Source organism: Podarcis bocagei (assembly GCF_964188305.1).
Source record: "Podarcis bocagei genome assembly, chromosome: 12".
Lineage (NCBI taxonomy): Eukaryota > Metazoa > Chordata > Lepidosauria > Squamata > Lacertidae > Podarcis > Podarcis bocagei.
In genome coordinates this window covers 41702381-41719413 of record NC_138137.1, presented here as the reverse complement: position 1 = coordinate 41719413, position 17033 = coordinate 41702381, and the positions used below count along the sequence as shown (strand labels likewise).

The following is a 17033-nucleotide window of genomic DNA, read 5'->3' as shown; positions in this document are numbered from 1 at the left end:
CCCCCCCAACCCCGGTAACATTAAGCCTGGTGTCTGCTAACAGAAAAACAACCTTGGTGGTAAGATTCAAACTGAGAGATAAGCACTTCACATCTGCCATTGGGATGGGAAGTGCATTGGAAGAAAACACAAATCAGAGTTTCCACTTCCTCAGGCAATCTGCAGAAGGAATTCCTGTCATATGACCTGTCCATAGAGCAAACCATCAGGCATTAAACCTAGAAACTGCAAGAGCTCACCTAAACCTCGCACCATCTTCAGTAAACAGGGTGCTGGGAATGATGAAGGTAAAAGAACAGGGCAGGTAAAGACAGGAGAGCCACACTTCCTGGCAGAGGCCCCAGTATGTCAGTGATTATTTATAGAGAAATGTCTTTGCCCCACATTTTGGATTTACAACACAGTACTCTAAAGAAGGGCTGGGGGACCTGTGGCCCTCTCGATGTTGCAGGACTCCAACTCCCATGTTCGGTGGCTGGAGATGATGGGAGTTGTGGGCTGCAACATCTGCAGGACCACAGGTTCCTCACCCCTCTGCTAAAGTAGCCATTAATTCCTTGGAAAGGACAATAGTAACCAACTCAAGTTGCTGGTTCTTCAAGAGACAACACACATATGAGTCAGCAATGGTAATAATCCCAGTGGTTGCAGGCAAATAAATGTTTAGAGTGGTTATCCATGCTGAAGTCTCAGTAGATGATAAGCCAACTTCCACATACTGTATTGGCTAGCACTTTGGCTTCTCAAATATCTATTCTGGATTCTCTTTAAATAGTAGTTTTATTGTTGAGCCAAACTGGAATCCCAAACAATAACTGAGACACAGACTGTGCTCTACAAAATTTACCTGCTGGAAGAATTGAACAACTTCCTTTTGTCCAATAAAAACGAGCAACCCCAGCTGCGCTGTTATTAACTCTGGGCCAAAATGCTTTTACCATAAGCCATCCAGGACCCTGAAAAACAAAGCCTCAATACTTGAAGGTTTTAACTTGCTTGTCCAAAAGTCATTTAGAAACTCAATTCCTCATGGAGAAGACCAGTATTTTAGTTTTTTGATAAATTGAACCTGGGTTCCTTTGGAAGAGAATTAGGATGCAAATATAATCAATTAATGTAGGTGCTGTTTAGCCTGCAACAACCCAAAGCTTTTTGACAAGCACATACTTTAAAATCTTTATTTTATTTTACTTCCACAGTCATTTGGCAGCATGGAAGCCTCGAAGGCTGCTATGAACTTCCATAAAAGGCTTCACTCAACATGTATTAATAATATTTGTGAAAGCAGTTGGCCAGTGTTTAAAGAGGACAGAGAATGGAACTAAGTCCTGCCTGCTCTCCTCTCCCACTATGAGTGATGTGACCAAAGTCATTTGTGGCATAACCCCACAGCAATCAGGGTGTCCTTCTCAAGGTGGAAAGCACAGACCACTCCCTGTAGCTTTTGAGGCTTCTGCATTTGGTTAAGAAAGCAATAAATTTGTGTAGTATAATGTCTCTTATCATATCCTTTTTATCCTTTGCTTCAAAGAAGCCAAATATATTTACACAAAGAGCACAAGACTTTGTGGAGTTTATCTTAACGTATGTGCCATAATAAACAGGACTTCCAGTAAAAACAGAATCATAGCTCTACTTCTTCCTTTGTTTTACAAGGGGTTCATAATATAGTTCTTCCCTCCAGCTAGGCTTTAAACATATTCATTGCCCTTTTCCTTTCCTTTTTCTTTTTTTCTTTTGCAAGGTTTCCTCTATATAAAGCATAAATATATGTTGCTTGCTTTGATCTCCTCACTGGCAGCACTTGAATTTGGTCCAGACCTCTGTGTAGTTAAACGTTATCATATGCCATACAGCATTTCCTGCGGACTGTATTTAAAAAGAATGTGAAATCTATGCATGTCTTGCTGTAAAGGATGGGGCATGACCTGTGTTCTGTTTTTCGAAAACTTTGATTCAGCTCTGCCTTGCTCATGCTTAGGCTACAAGTTGCCTGGCTCGAATCCATAGCCTAGTTAAGCCACGGTACTTCATTTTAACGTGATGTATTCCTCCTGATTTCAACAGGAGCAAATCTGTTTAAGTCTAAGTCCTTCAAGTTTAAATAGGATGTGAATGGGGCTCCACCGATTCCCATTATTGTTACCTAAAGTAACTCTGTAGCCTTTCAGCAGCAAAGGGAAAAAGCTGAATAAATACATCAACTCCAATCAGCAGCACTATTAAAGTCTTTCTGATCCTTTGTAATCCCTCCACAGTTTGGTTATGTTTAGCCTGTATAAACTAGGGAGACTTTGCAGAGGGGGATATTGAAAAAAGGACTGCATTGTGTGAAAAAGAAAAAATGCTTCTTCCCTCCCTGCTAGTTCTGTCACAATACCCAAATCACATTCAGAATCTGATCCTAGTCATGGGCAACAAGTAGTTCTCTTTGAGCAGGGGTCGCCAACCTAAGGCCCATGGGCCACAAGTGGTCCATGGGCGTTGTTTAACCAGCCGATGAGCTGCCCCCGAACCGAGCCGCCTGCTTGGCGAGTCCCTGCACGCTGTGCTAAACTGGTGCAGCGCGGCACAGGGACTCGCTTTTGTGGCGCTGGAAATTGCGTCTGCGCCCATGGAGGGATCTCCGCTGGAGTGAACTGGCCCAGGCAAGGTAAACCTTGCTGACCCTTGTCTTTGAGGAAGGGTTGTGGTTCAGAGCACATGCAGAATCCTTGGCATCTCCAGGTAGAAAAAGTTTTAATTCAAAGACAGTGCAAGAAGAAGGAAAAAAGAATAACCCAAAGAGTCATAACCGTAACATATCAGATGAATATCATCAGAATTATTGGGTTGTGTATTTACTCTAACTTCATCAAATAAACCAACAAGACACCTTCATCATAGTTTGCAAACTCTCTTTGATTAGGGAGAGTCTGTAGTGAGCAGAATGGAGAGAGAGAGAGGGAGATGTTTCCTTTCCATTTCAGAAATACAGAAAATCACTAGCTCCACATTCTGGCTCTCATTGAGAAAGAATGTCCCTCAATATCTCTGGCTCTCAAGCAGGAATTATGAAGGCTGCAGTTGTAATACCGGCTTACCTAGAAGTCCATCAAATTCGATGGGACTTTACTTCTAAGTAGACAAATATAGGTAAAGGTAAAGGTACCCCTGACCATTAGGTCCGGTCATGGACGACTCTGGGGTTGTGCACTCATCTCACTCTATAGGCCGAGGGAGCCAGCATTTGTCCGCAGACAGTTTCTGGGTCATGCGGCCAGCATGACTAAGCCGCTTTCTGGCAAACCAGCGCAGCACATGGAAACGCTGTTTGCCTTCCCGCTGTTTGCCTTCCCTATTTATCTACTTGCACTTTGACATGCTTTCGGACTGCTAGGTGGGCAGGAGCTGGGACTGAACAACGGGAGCTCACCCCGTTGCAGGGATTTGAACCGCCAACCTTCTGATCGGCAAGCCCAAGGCTCAGTGGTTTAGACCACAGCACCACCCGCATTATAGGGTTGCACTATTCCTGAGATAAGCAAGCTTACAGTGCAATCTTTTACATGTCTCTCCCAAGAATCATAGAACTGTAGAGTTGGACTCCCAAGGGGTCTCCAACCCCCTGCTTTCAGGAAACCTTCCCTTGTGCCATTCATGTGTTTAGCAGCTGTACTGGCTCTAAGTTTAAATGGTTCCACTTAAGAGGCATAATAGTCATCCAAAGTGGCTTCTCCTTGCCACTCGCTAGGAACCATCCTTGTCTTTTGTTGCCTTGCTCTGACTTTGAATTTCCGATGTGTTTTGAATGCACGCACTAATGGCTCAGAAGGGAGTGACGTTGTGGGAGAGAAGTTAAAGATTGGTGTTTGAAATCTAAATCAGCTTTGAAGTGCCCAAGACTCTCTGCTCTCATTAGAGAAAGTTGACATTTTCAAAAAGGAAGGTCAATTTGTGGTTATTACTACAAATGTATTGCTTTTCCTGCTGTCAAAAGCTGAAACTCAAGCCACCTAACTGTGCTGGAGACACGCAAGAGGCAACGTTTGAAGAGCAGTTTATTAAAGGAGGAAGCTCAGATGTCACAAAATAAAGGCAGATTTGTTTTTAATACCCTCCATATAACTTTAAGATTATTGTATTATGATCCACTTGTTACGAGACTTGGTGCTCTTCAGTAAAGCAGAGCAAAGACAGTGGTTAGAAAACACAGTGCCTCAGATTGTTAAGTACAGACACAGTTTAGGGATATATACACTGTGTGGGCAAAGATGTCATAGGGGTACCGGATTACCTGTTTATCAAGCATTTATCCTGTTTCATTTGCAGGAAGACTAGACATTGGCTGTTCAATAAGCAATCACTCTGATTTGTTTGAGGAGAGGTTATATGACATTGCGTCAAAGCAAGTGGTATCTGACTTTCTCTCTCTTTTTCCTTATTGAAAAAAAGTCTGTATGAGCCTTTTCCTTACACCAGGATTATATTAAAAAGATGCTGATTGCACAACTCTTGTCTTCAGTCACCACTGCTATCGTGTGGCTGTCAGTGTATATCAGCATCCATCACAACAGTGCGCCAGGAGACCACTCGTGGTTTTGTTTTTTAATCTTGCATCTTCCTCCATCATTGCAGTCATCTCAGTCCTGCTCAGAAACACAACTGAGTTGCTGCAAACAACTCAGTGTGTGTGCTGGGGGGCAAGTGCCCTTTTTCTTTGCACACACGGTGTGTGTGTGTGTGTGTGTGTGTGTGTGTGTGTGCGCGCGCTTTGTCATCCAGCAACTTGATGTGCCAGGATGTGGCCTTCCTGGTGGCCCTTGGTTTTAACACTCTGCAAAACTGCTTGCTGGTTCCATTTCTTTTCTGCTGGGAATGCAAAGAAACAGTTCACAATTTCCTGCACTTTATTCCCCCAGGGTGTCATCATTATGGGGAAACACTGCCGAAAGAGGAGGAAATGTGTATGCGAAAATAGCAACAGAAATCAAAGGGAGGCATATTCCGTATAAAGTGCAGCACAACTGCAGCAAAAGCTGTCGGCTGTGACATGTTAGAAGGGCCGTTCTTCTCCTTTGGGTGACTGCGTTTAAAACATGTACAAATTCTAGAAATTCTGGAAGTGGGGGTGGAATAGGGGTTTTCCCCTAATGGGTGGGTAATTTTGTGTGTTTTTTAAAGGTAGAAAAAGTTGGAGGGAAATTATAAAGATCCCCAACATTTACTTAACTATTCACAATACAAAATGCACACACAACCCTGTGCTAAGTTGGGACTAAATATTAGGAAGAACCTTCTGATGGTGAGAGCTGTTTGACAGTGGAACAGACTACCTTGAATGCGGTGGACTCTTCACAGAGGTTGGATGGCCAAGTGTCAAGGATTCTTTAACTGTGATTCCTGCTTTGCAGGGGGTTGGACTAGATGACCCCCAGAGTCCCTTCCAACTCCACAATTCTATGATTCTAAAACCAAACAGGTTATTAACTGCACCAGACTAGGAAAAAAATCACACTTAAGTTCCACTGAGTTCAATGTTGTGAGCTAAGTTCAGGGTGTAACCGTAAGCAAGGCTTTGTTCTCTAGAGTTAGCCTTAAGGTTTCCGTTGAATGAAAGGGTTCTTACGTTGTGCCTTTGCACTGGCAATGAGGAGCTTCTTTCTGTCCAGCGAAGGGCTGGCTATTCTGCTGATCTGCTGGTTGGCACCAGTCCCTAGTTCAGATTGCAGAAAATAGATTGATCTCAGGGCAAAACCATTGTGTGTCTCCTTCCTCTGCTTTAGCTACCTAAGATTCCCCATTAACTCCTTCCTGTGGGGTGTTCGCAAGCACAGGGATTTCGGAGTCTCAAACAGTGGTGCAGTGCAGGAGCTCATCATCCCCAGACCTAACCCTAAACCCCAAGGAAAATCAAGAAATGCATGATTGGGGCAAAGAGTGGTGTTAAGTTGTGGGTGAACATATCAGACGACACAGAGATTCTTCAAACAGCTCTTGTTTATTCAAAGGCCAGAACTGAACTGAACTGAAGGGTTCAGTCAGCCTGCTTATATAGAGCTCCAGTACAACGTAACTGTAACAATTTTCTAAAACTATCCAATCACTGAACGTCACTTTCAATCCCTTATTTGCATAACTATCTACAGTATCCCCCTGCTGGCCCAGGATGAGAACTTCAGTACATAAAAGGTGGTACAGGGGTTCACCTGTGAAACTTTGACTGGGCAGACCTGGGTTTTCATGCCTCATCAGTCATGAAGTTCACTAGATATTCCTGGATCTGGGCTGAGCCTGCCTAAAAAAGGGCCCATGTGCCAGGCCATCCCATGGGCAGATCTATTATGAAACTAATGAAGCTTAAGATGCAGGGCACTGAACCCTGGAGTGACCCCTGAATCAACTTTAGTCTACATTGCTTAAAGAAAAGAGAGGGTCCAGAAAATCCAATTTGAGTCACACAGCTCAAAGAGGTTAATTTTTGGTGGTACCAATGTTGACAATCCCAAAGTTTGAGAGTCAGTAGTGCAGGTGCTGCAAAGGTAAGCTGGTAAGTTGGCTGTTCTGCTGAACAGTGCTTAGATTCTTTTTGCGCTTTGTCTCCAGAAAATGACATTGCAAGAAGGCTCTCCGCTGATGAAACTGGGTGTAAGTTGCTAGCAGAACCAGAAATGATAGAGGTGGAAGGGACACTGAGCACCATCTCATCCAGCCCCCTGCAACGCAGGAGTCTTTTGCTCAACATGGGGCTCAAAAACTAATAGGCATAGGGAATTCTTATTCATCCCAGTGACTTTGACAGGTGAGATAATCCAGGACTGCCATTTTAATCAAAATCTGAGATGTAGTAGTTAATTAAATGTGGTGATCTGTCATGGAACAACTCCACTGAAGAAGGTAACAGGGATGACCCAAACTTCATTGCTGGTTGTGAAGGGGCCCCCATAACAGTTTGAGCTTCAGGGTCCCAAAAATGTAGGTCATTCCCAAACATACAACACTGGCAAATACTTCAACAAGTGATGCCAGCCCTCCTGCTGTGGAAAAAGTACCAGAGCTGCATCCCACACATTAATACTCCACAGCCCCACACTGGTCTCAAGTCCACACTGATGGCATTCATAAGCTTGTGCCTGATTTTACTAAAAGTTGGTCCAATTATTGGTGCACCTTTTCCTACTCTCTTCCCCATCACCCAGTCATATGCAACAGCTGTTTCCAGCAGTCATTCTTCGTATTCAGCAAACCTTCCTCTCCCAACAGCTGGAAATCGATCTTTTCTGTGTTAAGACCGTTTGCTGAGAAGGATACTAATATCCCTCTTGGGTCTGCCTTGATTTCGCCTGGCTACATCATTAAGCAGGTCAGGACTTTGATCTTTTGTGCTTTGTACTTTGGTTTCACAGGGCTTAGATGCTTGTGAAAGGAGAGGCCTAACATGGTCAAAATATCTGCTCCGAGTTAGCAGCTCTTTAAATTCTCCTGTGTTAATGAACCTGCTAGGAAATTTAAGGAGGGTCAATCCAATAGCAAAACACTCAGATCGGCAAACTAGGAGTTCCTATGTAGTTCATACTAGGAGTTCATGTAGGAGCTCCAATTAATTGTATGCTTCATACATATTGTCCCAGTATTCCTTTTAGGAGGCATGGGGGACCTATGAACCTGTGGCCAGGTCATTAAAAGATTTGGGGTGTCACTACATTGGCATAAAGTTATATGTGTTAATTTGAAGGTCACAGAAGGCAAGCCAACTAGTTTTTTGTCCAAATGAGTAGAGAAGCTCAAGAGGAGCTCATGTCATGGGGCAGAGATGCAGCAACAGCCTCCCAGCCACTCCCTCGCTGCCACTTACCAGGAAGTGAGCTTAACATCTGTTCCAGGAAAGCTGGTATAAAACATTGTCAAAGAAAAAACCGCCACGCATATAGAAGAACAAGGCTTGCTGAAGCAGAACCAGCATGGTTTCTGTAAGGGTAAGCCTTGTCTCACCAGCCTGTTAAAGTTCTTCGAGAGGGTCAACAAGCACCTAGATCAGGGGTCAGCAAACTTTTTCAACAGGGGGCCGGTCCACTGTCCCTCAGACCTTGTGGGGGGCTGGACTCTATATATATATATATATATATATATATATATATATATATATATATATATATATATATTGGGGGGGGGAATGAATGAATTCCTATGCCCCACAAATGACCCAGAGATGTATTTCAAATAAAAGCACACATTCTACTCATGTAAAAACACCCTGATTTATGGACCATCCATGGGCCGGATTTAGAAGGCGATTGGGCTGGATCTGGCCCCCGGGCCTTAGTTTGCCTACCCATGATCTAGATAGAGGTTATCCACTTGACATTGCTGAGGGAATTTGTCAAAAGTATGCAAAGACTCCTCGGATCACTTAGCAGTGATGGAATAAGAGGAGAGGTCTTATTTTAGATCAATAACTGGTTTAGAAACAGGAAGCAGAGAGTAGGAATAATAGAGTTTTCCCTATGGAGAGGCTTAGAAAGATTATTGGGAGTTCCCCAAGGCAGGGGTAGGGATACCTTCACCAGATGGTTTCTTTCCCCGCACTGAGTGAAGCTTTGATCTGCTCATCTGCGTATGTGTAAGAGCAGCCTGAAGTGTCCATTGCACGGAGGAATTCTGGAGGGTAGGACTCGAACCAAGGGCTTCAAGTTACAGCAAAGGATTTTCCAACTAAACATCTGGAAGAACTTTCTGACAGTAAGAGCTGTTCAACAATGGAACGCTCTCCTTCGGGAGGCTGTGGACTCTCCTTCTTTGGAGGTTTTTAAGCAGAGGTTAGATGGCCTTTTGTCACGGATGCTTTAACTGAGAATCCTGCATTGCTGGGGGTTGGGCTAAATGACCCTTGTCATCCCTTCCAACTCTATGATTCTGTGATTCTAGGATTAAAATGTCCTTCCTAGTATTTTCTGATGCAGCTTTCAAATGTAATTCTGTGGTTTCTGCTTTCAAATCAGATGGGAGCTTGTTTCAAGAAAAACACATTGAGGAGGAGTATTTCCCTTACGGCTATGGGACACAAATGGATTGTGGCTAACATCGTCATGTGAACCCGGCTTAAAAATATCAGGGGTGGGAGCATGCTGGAGTCACAGTAAGCGGTAACATGAACACAACCGATTCTTGCTTCTAACAAGGTGACCCCCCACCCACCCAAAGCTTGGTCTCAGAGATTTCATTCCTGCTAAGATAATTTGTGTCCTGGTTCTCAGGAATAGAACTCCCTTTCTCTACATGGCCTTCACTCCAGGGATCCAGATGAACAGCCAAGAACTGGCTATAAATTGTAAGATGCATCTGAAGGGAAAAAAAATCTCTGAGTAACAATGATATTTGTCAAAGACTTGCTGGAGGGGCGTCAGCAAGGTAAGTCCTGGCTGATAAGACAAGGTTTGAACTTCCAGTTTCATACCTCAGTATATTAACTGCTCCCCTACGTTGACTATGAACTCCTTAACTTCTTTGTAACATTCAAAAAGATGGTTGAGAAAGGAGATTCCACGTGAAGCTGCGGAAAGGGTTCATCTCCCAATGAAAACAAATGCATGCCCCAATGAAGAGCGTGCAATGAAATAGATTTTTCGAATCCCTGGGGCTCTTTGGCTTCAGATGAGATACTGCTCCATTTGTTTGGGTTTGTGGGTGTGCAGGATGCTGTTCTGTTGGCCCCAGCTCTGTTTTGCCTCAGAGAGCAGCAGGATCCGTGCCAAGTGCAACCCTGCCTGCTCATAAACATGTCCCAAAGGGTTGGGGCATAGGGAGGACAAACATGCCAGCGGCTGCACATAAATAAATAAAACCCAGTTCTCCGGCCTCTGTTGGCATAGGGACTCCAGGGAGATCCCTTTCCCATTAATGCTTCTGAACTTTCAGATTCTCCTTGTTGGTTTTTTACTCTCTCAAGAGGGGTTTTTTATTATTTCGGGAGGCGAGGCTCTCTGCAGCACACTGTGGGACGTTCTGAAATGGAGTCCGTGTGACTCAGTAGAAAGCTCATCATTACCTTGCTGGGTGGCCGGGTCAAGGTCTGTCCAGTCCAGCAGTCTTCATCCTTCCCACACCTGGACCCACCACCTTTAACCAAAACATGCATTTGGGCACACAATTGTTTTCATATCTTTGCAGGGTGGTAGTAGTCTTTGTAGGGTGGTAGTAGTGCTATTCAGATCCTGAAGTGGAGCCTCCAATACTTTGGCCACCTCATGAGAAGAGAAGACTCCCTGGAAAAGACCCTGATGTTGGGAAAGATGGAGGGCACAAGGAGAAGGGGACGACAAAGAACAAGATGGTTGGATAGTGTTCTCGAAGCTACCAGCATGAGTTTGACCAAACTGCGGGAGGCAGTGGAAGACAGGAGGGCCTGGCATGCTCTGGTCCATGGGGTCATGAAGAGTCGGACACGACTAAATGACTAAACAACAGCAACAACAAGTAGTCGTATTGCGGCCCACCTTGGATGAGGTGTCAATCACCTGGTAGAGGGTCCCAATCTCCTCAGTTGAAGACCACTGGGCTAGTCCACCATTCTGCTTCTCTTTGGGGTGTGCCATCTGTCATGAGCCCCATGGAGATGTCATGGGGCGTGTGGCTGGACTCAGAGGAGCAATGGGAGGGGAGCAGAGAGAGTTAGATGAAGGGAATTGCTTGAGGAGGTATCTGAGGCTGGGGGGCAGTCCAGCCGTTTGGTGAATGGAGAGATGGATCCAGGGGAGGGACCATTGACAGAGGGGTGTTCTGCCCTGGGACATTGGACCACTCCTAGTCAGAAACCTCCTGCTGCGAAACTGCCTCAGGTGCCTCCTCCTGTAAACGTGGAGCCTCCTTCTTTGGGGAAGCCGACTGAGAGTAAATCAGATGCTGAATTGGAGCTGACACCACCTCTATCTCCAAGGCCAAGGACATGGCAGCATTAATAATAATAATAATAATAATAATAATAATAATAATAATAATAATAATAATAATAATTTATTTATATCCCGCCCTCCCCAGCCGAAGCCAGGCTCAGAGTGGCCAACAACAGTAAAAGTAACATGGTTTACATAAAATCACAATCAATTAATTGAAATACATTCTAAAATCAATTCAGAATCAAATTAATGGCAACCACTGGGCTTGAGTTCTATGAGGATTACCAAAGGAGGGGGTCAGACTGTGCCTTGGCCAAAGGCCTGGTGGAACAGCTCTGTCTTGCAGGCCCTGCGGAAAGATGTCAAGTCCCGCAGGGCCCTAGTCTCTTGTGACAGAGCGTTCCACCAGATCGGGGGCACAGCCGAAAAAGCCCTGGCTCTGGTTGAGGCCACTACCGAGAAGGCCCTCTGTCTGGTTCCCTGTAGCTTTGCTTCTCGCAATGAGGGAACCGCCAGAAGGCCCTCGGCGCTGGACCTCAGCGTCTGGGCAGAACAATGGGGGCGGCCCGAGGCCGTTTGAAGTCAACACCAACACTTTGAATTGTGCTCGGAAACGTACTGGGAGCCAATGTAGGGCTGCATGTGGCAAACAGACAGCAAAACCCCCACCTCCAGGCATGAAGGTTCTCTCTCCTAAGCATGTGATAGTCAGGACAGTGGTTTTCAACCAGTGTGTGCCTTGAATGATGGTCAGGGGTGCCACAGGCAACACTGGCCTCTGTCCCTCTTTCCTCCCCTCCCTCTTCCGATGCCTCCTCTTGTCTCTGCCTCCCAAAGGCTTTTGCAGCTGTTTGTTGCAGCAGCCCTGGATACAAGCTCAGCAGGCGAATGGTGCCTTTGGGCTGGCCAGGGGGTGCTGGTTGCCAGGAGCTGAGGCAGCCTCAGAGTAAGCAAGCAAGTAGTCCACCAGCCCTTGCTGTTGGGAATGGACGGACAAGTCCCAGGCGCCTGTGGGGCAGTGTGAAGAGGCACCTCTCTTTGGGGCGGGGGGGGGGTGGTAGTTCAGAGACCAGGGCAGCAGCAGCAGCAGCTGCCTGGAGGAGTCCCAATGAGAGGGGAGGAGGCTGAGGGAATACTCCACAAGGGAGAGTGTTCGGGAAAGGGTGAGAGGCTGCCAGCTCTGCAGGCAAGGGGTGACGTAAGTGGGCTCTTGAGCCCCACAGGGGTGCCACAGAAAGAATGTAGTTGGTCAAGGTAGCCATGGACTCAACAAGGTTGAAAACCTCTGGTCTAGGGGTTGGGGGAAAGTGATGGGTCACCAGATGTTGGACTACAACTCCCAAAGTCCCTGGGCCATGCTAACTGGGGCTGATGGGAGCTGGAATCTTGAAATCCAGAAGCACAATATATTATAGGGTGATTGAAATATTAGAGTTGTGTGCTTTGTGTTGTTAAAAAACATAACTATTGATTCATTGAGCAATAGATATCCATATACACACATTTTTTTAAAAAAAGAATTGACACTCTTGAGTCCATGCAGGTGATGCCCTTCAGCTAGATGCCACAGATGATATTTCTTAAATCCAAATGCATTTGTCAGGTTACTCAAAATATATATTTTGCAACCATGTGCCACCTCCTGAATTTGAAGGTTTTGGGCTAATATACCTTTTATTGTTTTGCAATTAATATTTGGCAGATGTTTCTAGTCAACCCGCCCACGCCTATTTTCCAGCGTGATTTGAATTGGCCATTGTGTCTCTTATAAAAAGTGAAGTGAAGCCGCTCGCAGAGAGGAATCTATAAACCAAAATATTGTTCAAAGGAGTCCAAGTGGTTGCTTTCCACAAACTCTTTGGCTAGCATAAAATCAACACAGAAAGACAACCTGTTCCCAGGCGTTGCCCAGGCTGATGTCTTTACTGATAACGGAAGAATTCCAATTCAGGAAGCAGGTGAATTAAGATCTGTTTATTATTTGTACTCTCCAGCTCTTGCTGCTTTTCTAGTCACCCACCCCCTTCAATTCCTTAAGCTGTATCTTGTAGCACAAGCGTGCCTCAGAGCACAGTCTCTCTCATCATATAATGTTTAATTAAAAGTGCCAAGAAAAGCAGGCTGGCTACACAACCGCATAGCCCAACCGCAAGGATTTCTATTTACTCCACCCAAGAGAAAAACACGCCTGTAACTTGAAGACTTGCCTGCTTGTTTTCATGTCTTAAATCGAGAGCTTGTGAGAAGAAGAAAAAAGAAATATGCAAAAGAGGGTGACATCTCTTTTGCCTCCCAAATTTATCCCTGAGGCCACCCAGGGAAACTGAGGGTCAAAAAGAACACAATACAGTCATACCTTGTGTTACGTTTGCTTCATGTTGTGGCTTTTCAGGTTACGAATGCAGCAAACCCAGAAGTGTTTACTTCCGGGTTCACCGTGCGCACACGCACAGAAGCAATCTGCACACTTTGTGCATGCACAGAAGTGCTCTATCATGCTTCATGCACACGAAGTTGCGGCGCTCTACTTACGAACGGATTGTGTTCGTAAGTAGAGGTAGCACTCTACTTGTGTAGCTTGCAAGTTAGGTAAGGGTAAAGGGAGCCCTGACCATTAGGTCCAGTTGTGGCCGACTCTGGGGTTGCGGCGCTCATCTCGCTTTATTGGCCAAGGGAGCTGGCGTACAGCTTCCGGGTCATGTGGCCAGCATGACTAAGAAGAAGAAGAAGAAGAGTTTGGATTTGATATCCTGCCTTTCACTCCCTTTAAGGAGTCTCAAAGCGGCTAACATTCTCCTTTCCCTTCCTCCCCCACAACAAACACTTTGTGAGGTGAGTGGGGCTGAGAGACTTCAAAGAAGTGTGACTGGCCCAAGGTCACCCAGCAGCTGCATGTGGAGGAGCGGAGACGCGAACCCGGTTCCCCAGATTACGAGACTACCGCTCTTAACCATTACACCACACTGGCTCAAACCAGAGCAGCGCACGGAAACACTGTTTACCTTCCCGCCAGAGCGGTACCTATTTATCTACTTGCACTTTGACGTGCTTTCAAACTGCTAGGTTGGCAGGAGCAGGGACTGAGCAACGGGAGCTCACTCCATCACAGGGATTCAAACTGCTGACCTTCTGATCGGCAAGTCCTAGGCTCTGTGGTTTAACCCACAGCGCCACCTGCGTATCAATGGTTAAAACAAAAACAAAGCGTGGGGCCAATTTTAATCAGGGACCCTCATGCAGATACAGTGGTGCCCCGCAAGACGAATGCCTCGCAAGACGGAAAACCCGCTAGACGAAAGGGTTTTCCGTTTTTGAGCTGCTTTGCAAGACGATTTTCCCTATGGGCTTGCTTTGCAAGACGAAAACGTCTTGCAAGTGTTCCGATTTTTTTTCGCTTCCCCCCTTTTTCTAATCCGCTAATCCGCTAAGCCTTTAATAGCCGCTAAGCCTTTAATAGCCGCTAAACCACTAATAGCGCTAATCCACTAATAGGGTTGCTTCGCAAGACGAAAAAACCGCTAGACAAAGAGGCTCGCGGAACGGATTAATTTCGTCTTGCGAGGCACCACTGTAGATTTAACATTTCACTCCCTAGCTGTGATCCTGACAAAAATGCCACCCCATTCTACCTAACAGTAGGCCTGGTCCTTAGTGGTGCCAAGGGGTCCTCACAGCTAGCCATCCATGCTACTTTCTGTGACCATCTCATACGGAGGGCATAGATCTCTGCCTTTCATGCTGGCTTTGCTTGTACATTATGCCAAGCTCCTTCAGTAAACTAGTGGCCTGCTTACGTATTTCCATTTATGGGTGCCTGTCTCTTTCTTCCTCCCATGACCAGACTACCTTCCTGGTCTTCTGTGGCAAGAGTCCATTGCCTCCAGGCCTTCAGAGCAATAAACTGGGTTGGGTTTGGGTCTTGACAGAGAACATAGTGCCGGCTGGAGGTTTCCTCTCATTGCGACACACCCTGATCTGCACATTTAGAGGCCTTCCAAGATGTGAAGTCTGAGCAGATGCCCTTGACTCCTTAGCCACAAAACTCCACACACGCAACAACAACAAAAAAAGCAGAGAAAGCACATTTTATTCTCCTGGGAGTTAGCAACTGCTAATCCAGAAAGCTCACTAGAGCAACCCAAAACCTGCCTGGCATTAAAAGCAAACAAAAACAAAGCCTTCTCCTTTCCACCAAAAAGAGTCGTACCAATTTTAATGGTGGGTACAAAACCAGAGAGAGAAAACCTGGACACTTTGACAGCTGGCACTGGTTAATATTTATGGACTTTTTCTGTGATAAGCGGAAGAGCCTTTAAAAAATAATAATAATCCAGGAGATTCGGAGTGATGAGGTGTCTCTGAATCAAGTCAGCTTTGGTCTATGTGATCTGAAGTATTTCTCTTACCGGTATTTGGAGCATAAAATCCTATCACTTCTGCCCAACTGTCATGTCCAAGTCACCCTGCTCAAGACAGCTTGGGAGCAAGAAGCAACTGGCACTTGGCTTCCTTCCCCCTACAAGTCAGTATGAGAATGCAATGCCTATTGCTCATTCGATTCTGGCAGAGGAGGATGGGTTGATGGGATGATAAGAGGCAGGGAACCAGAAACAGACAATGCTGCCATTACTATTTCATAGAAGAAATGCATTCCAGAAAGAACAAATTAAATCTACTCACAATTGTTCCTTATGACCCGTAGGGGCTGGCCTGTTATAGTGAACAGGGCATTGCCCCAACAACCTAAGCCTGCCCTCAGCCAGCCCCCACCTGCCTGTCTTCTTACAACCAGGCCAAAGGATGGTCCTGGCTTTCAGCTTCCTCCTCCTCCATTGGGATGCCCTTGTGTAACTCAGCAGGAAGGAATATGGTGAGAAAGCCAGATTTGGCTCCACCTGCCTGTGGCTTTGGGTCCTCCTCCTGTTTGGGCTCCCTGTCTTCTGCTGTGCCAATCCTAATAGGCACCAGCCAACACTATCCACAGGACAACCCAGATCGCTTTCACTGAAAACTTTCACTTTCACCCAACCCTTGCTCTGATTAATGCTTTATTTCACAAATTTTGACTTGCCATGTTCCAAATACTTACCTCAAACTTTCAAGCCTAAAGACCCTGATTTGTTAGAAGGGCAGAGTGTAATCTAGATTTGCTTAGATAAAAATTGCCTTGTTTCTCTTTACTCTCTGCCTAACAAGGAACCTTTATGTTCTGGCTAATGTTAGAGATAAATTTGGGTAACTGCTGGATGTTTTTATGGGGGGGGGGGGGCGGAACAAGGAAGGGATGAGGGATGCGGCATGAGGCTTGTTTCAGAAACCTGCACAGCAAAGCCAAATTATGTCACTGACATGCCAGAAGCATGCACTACCTAATTCAATGGGGCTTTCACCCAGGTAAGCATGTGTATAGGATTGAGGCCTCTATCTTAAGGATTCATTATCCATTGTTATGAACTTGGAGGACATGACAACTTGCTCACTCTTTTGTGACATTTTGAATTTCTTAGGGTTTCATTAATGTAAGTTGCACAAATGTTCATTGAGTATGCAATGTTTAAACCAATTATGGCCTTCAAAGTAGTGACAGCTAATAAAAATAGCAATGAACACCATTTGATACCACATCGTGCAGAAAATGCTCAGGTGCACAAGAGCTGGAGGGAAGCTCACGAAACCTGGAAGCCAGCAGCTGTCATCCACATCCCACTTTACTTTTCCGGAAGTGTGCCGAATGTGTCATCGGCAAGTGCTTAAAAGCTGGAGAAATACTTAGCACTGTAAGTGACCCGTCAAGCTGGGCATCCCAAAGTGCTTTTAGATCTGCTTCCTGCTTTGTGAACTGGGAGGGTTTCGATTCCCTGGAGTTTTCAAAACAAGACGTGGCAGCCCCTTTTCGCAAGTCAGGAGGTGACCCCCCCCCCATAAATCTTTAGAAGAGATATTTGTGTCGCCTCCTCCTACCCCCTTCAAACTCTACAGGGTCAAACCCACATAATATGAGCCTTAAAAGTTTTAAGTGCGGGTTCCAATCCTGTTGTTGTTGTTGTTGTTGCTTTTCTATACAGCCCTTCATCAAAAGATCTCAGGGGGTTCACAAGATAAAAATACAAGATAAAACCACAGATAAGTAGTTAAAACAAAAACAATACAATAGGATTGAAA

At 45.4% G+C, this 17033-nt stretch overlaps 1 long non-coding RNA gene across 1 annotated transcript in view; it reads left to right on the top strand.

Annotated features, from left to right (window-relative positions):
- The window catches only part of LOC308569900, a 618054-nt gene that overhangs the window by 223705 nt on the left and 377316 nt on the right, over positions 1-17033 (top strand). The gene's annotated exons all lie outside the window — the stretch shown is intronic.